Raw genomic sequence first — 4,410 nt, 5'->3', positions numbered from 1 at the left:
TTGGCGCTCCCCGCCCCACATCGTCATGTCGTCGTGTGCCACCATTCCAGCCATGTCCTACACGACCCTTGTGGCTCCCACCCCAAAACCAGGGGCGGGTCCACCATGTATTCATGAGTATTCAGCTAAATACCCACAATTTTTACAAAAAATCCCTGTACATAGTATACAATACACGTATGTATTCAAAGACTGAAAATACAAGAGAAAACAGCTAAATTGGGCTCAAATTGACGCTGCGCTGGCTCGCGACAGCCCAAATAACCCTGCTCGCCCCCATCCATTCCCCACGGGCCCAACCGGCCTGTTTGCCCCTCCACAACTCGGCACTCAGCAGCTCCCCTCAACCCTTCTTTCCCATCTCACTAGTGCATGACGCGCGCTATCGCGCGCGTTCATTAAGTAAGTCTATTAGTTTTTATTATAAATAATGTTAGATTTTCATGCATCAAATATTTTAACATGAATTTGGGTTCATTAATTGTATATGATAATCCGAAACTGGCGACCAAAGGGGGGGTGAATGGGAGCCGATCAAAATTTCTTTCGAAATTGATCCGTCGGCCTATATCCCGAAAATCACCACAAACCCTCAAATCCTAGATGAGGTGTGGTGTAGCTATAGAAGAGCTAAACCAACACAAATCACCCCCTAGGAACGAGCGAGAGAAAACACGGAAGCTATCGAGAAAAACTGCAGACATCACAGTCAGGAACCGGTCAGACCGCTCGCTCTGGGCGGTCAGACCGGTTGGGCTGGATTTGAAATTCCAGACCGGTCAGATCGGTTGCTCCGACAGGTCAGACCGGTTTCTGCGACCGGTCAGACCGCTTCTGCCAAGAACAGAATTCCAGCCCGCGAACTCGAGGTGATTTCAAGATTACTCGTTCAAATCATCACCAAATGGTCTCAAAATTTGCAGGGAGGTTCCTGGGATGGAGACGAACCTCTCCACAAAAAGAATTAACCCAAAACGCAAAGGATCACTAGAATTTTGAGGGGGGAAGAGGTAAAAGAGGGTTTTCCAAAAACTCCAAAAACCTCAATCCGAGAGACTCGTGATTCTCGGGGGTTTAGCTCTAGGCTAGATGGTCGAGAAGCAAATCACGGAGTCCCTAAACCCACCAAGAGAAAGCTTTGATCCCAAAAACCACCAAAAGGGAGGAAATCAATCCATGAACAAAAGATGAATGGCAACACAAGAGAGCTGCTCAAAAGGGTCCTCGATTTCATTCAAATTCATCATGATTTACAGAGCAATTCACCTATACAAGAGCTAGACCTCCACCCATTCATCCACCCTCTCAAATTTGTGGACCTAGCTATAATCTAGACCATGTTTTCCATGGAGACCTCGGCCTAACCCTAGAACAGAGAGAGGAGCAAGGAAAAACAGAAAAGGACTCGTGGCTTGGAGGCTCACATATCCAAGGGGGCAGGTGAGATGTATTTATACGACCTCGGGGGCGACCGGTCAGATCGGTCTCACAGACCGGTCAGACCGGTCCGTTCCCAGAAATGACCTCCACCCTGACTCGTACACTAAAACGCCCGTAGGGGCAAAACTGGAAAGGGTACAAGATCTCATCCGACGGCGGAGTTTCTTTCTTCGACTCGAAGCCTTCTCCGCGATGCCGCCACGTCGATGCAGATCTGATCCGCGGTTTTGAGGGGTCTGCGAAACCCGGTGAGGTGGCCGGTTTTGTGAAAACCGCCAAAACTCCACGCGCGGGAAGATTCCCGCCTCCACGCCGTGGCCCTAGACGCTGTTCCTGCCTCGGCCTTCTGACGGCCCTAGACACCGCCCGACGCCCATTACCTCCTCTCCCGTAGCGAGGCCCAAGACATCGTCGACGCCCGTCACCTTCGCCAGTCCCGAGACCGACGCCCGTGCCTCCACGACTTGGCGTCTTCAACCGCCGTCCGCCAGCTTCGTTTTGTAGCGCAAACCAAGAAACCCGCTATCCACCGGTGCTTGCGCCCTCGATCCAGGAGTGGACGCCACAGCTGCCGCTCGGCCCGAGCTCCGGTACCGGCTGCCCATCACCGTCGTCCACCGCACGGTCCATCGGCCACAGCACCTCCACGGCAGCTCACCGTCGACACTCGACGCCCGTGTACCTGCAACCAAAGACCAAGCACATTATCACACCGCACGGTTGACAATTCACTCATCACAGCCAGGAGTGAGTACTGCTCATTCCTCAATCTCCCCCTTGATGAGTGCATTGTCAACACACCACCTGTAAACAGAGAAGTGAAACATAAAAAATGGCATGTAGAAAGTGAAGAACTCAAGCAAGTGACAAAAAGTTCAGAAAGGCAAGAACAGTCACTTACTCAAGCAAAGATCGATTCCCTAAGACAAGGACAACGGCTCGACGCAATCGATCAAAAGGCAAAACATGACTCCTCAAAGACAGAGGTAATGCTCGACGCAGTCATGCAAGAAGCAGAGGGAAGGCGAAGAAAGATCAGGAGCCAAAACAATGCAGACACTGCCCATGCAAAGCCTTTCCCTCTCATAAGTGCAACTCTCCCAAAATGATGCACTCTCAAAGCCCTGTGCGCAACAAGTTTTTCAAAAATCAAACAAGTCTCCCCCTTGTTCGATCACTTCTCTCCCAAAAATTCTCCCCCTTGTTGGCACATGCACACATCAAGCCTAAAAAATGCGTAAACGTCCCCCTGAAATCATGCTATGCAATGAATGTCGTGCAGAGGGTGTAAGTGAAACATTTAGGCATACAAAGATATGATCATCTAGTGATAGGCATGTGTGCTTCATAAACAGGAACTGAATCTAGCTCAACAGGGTATATCAATCAAGTCTAGAGCTAGCAAGTTCAGTTCAGCAAAAATAAAAGCATCACCCATGATCTAGCAACAGCAAGTAGGAAAAAGAAAGCAGTGCTAGCAAAACTCATACAGGGTGATCCAAAACAGCTAATATATTTTATCATGAATCAATTCTGCATTTCAAAACTTGCATTTGAACAAAAATTTAACAGGTTATATCAAGCAAGTGAATCTGCTAGGGGTTGAAAACTTGTCATGCTTTACTTAGCAGCGAGGCCAAGCCTATGCCAAAGGCAGTCAGAAGCTTAAGGCACTCGCTTCAGTCATACACAGCCTTGCTCGGGTTCTCACTAGTGTTATGTGAGCCATCCCGAAAGCTCGATCAGTGCGACAAGCAATCCTACCTGGATCATTTCATTCCATTTCAGACATGTATTAAATAATTTTAACAATTTTAGCTCATGTCCAAGATTAAAGGCCACACTAGCATGAATAAGATAGCAAAGCATATCAATACAACCTAACATGCCTGTAGCCAAGACAGGGTGATCATGTTTTCAGATTTTCAAATCAAAATAGCTTAACTCAGATCATATGATATATACTGAAGAACAAGCTATACATGATCAAGTCTAAGAAACTACACTAGCAAGCACTAGAGGATCATAACAGTGTATACAAGAATGCCAATGTAGTGAAGCAATGTAAAATGCAAACATGTACAATGCAAATGCATCTATCACAAGCTAGAAAGTAAAGAGAGACAAAAACAAAAACCTAGAAAAAAACTAACCAAAGAGAAGTCAGCGATCAAAAGGCGTAACAAACCCCAAGCTCCCCTCACAAGCGAGCAAAGGTGTCCTGCTCAAGTGGTTTGGTGAGGATATCTGCGGTTTGCCTCTCTGAAGGGACATGGTTAAGTCTATGTGGCCTCTCTCATGGTTATCTCGCAGGAAGTGGAACCGGATATCTATGTGTTTGGTTCTGGAGTGTAGGACATGGTTCTTTGCAATGCTAATGGCGGACATGTTGTCTACAAAGATTGGAACCCTATCAAAAATCAATCCATAATCCTACAAGGTCTGTTTCATCCAAAGGATCTGGGAGCAACAGCTAGCAATGGCAACATACTCAGCTTCTGTGGAAGAAAGCGCTACGCTAGCCTGCTTGCGAGAGTACCAAGACATCAAAGATGTACCGAGAAATTGACAAGTGCCGGATGTCGACTTGCGATCCAACCGATACCCACCAAAATTGGCATCAGAAAAGCCCACCAAAACTAGAGAAGAATCCGCAGAGTACCAAAGACCACACTCAGGGATGAATTTCAAATACCTGAAGATGCGTTTCACCACCTGCCTATGGGAGGTGCGCGGCGAAGCCTGATACCGCGCACAGAGGCCGACGCCGAACTGAATGTCCGGCCGCGTCGCCGTCAGGTACAGGAGAGAGCCAATCATGCTCCTGTACTCCTTCTGGTCCACTACCTCACCGTCCAAGTCCTCATTAAGTGTCGTCGATGTGCTGATCGGAGTCGACTGAGGAGACAAGTCACTCATGTCGAACTTCCGCAGCAAGTCCTTGGTGTATTTCACTTGATGGACAAAAGA

The sequence above is a fragment of the Panicum virgatum genome, chromosome 1K (assembly GCF_016808335.1).
Source record: "Panicum virgatum strain AP13 chromosome 1K, P.virgatum_v5, whole genome shotgun sequence".
NCBI lineage: Eukaryota > Viridiplantae > Streptophyta > Magnoliopsida > Poales > Poaceae > Panicum > Panicum virgatum.
The sequence above is the reverse complement of the archived record's forward strand: the minus strand, read 5'-3'. Positions refer to the sequence as shown.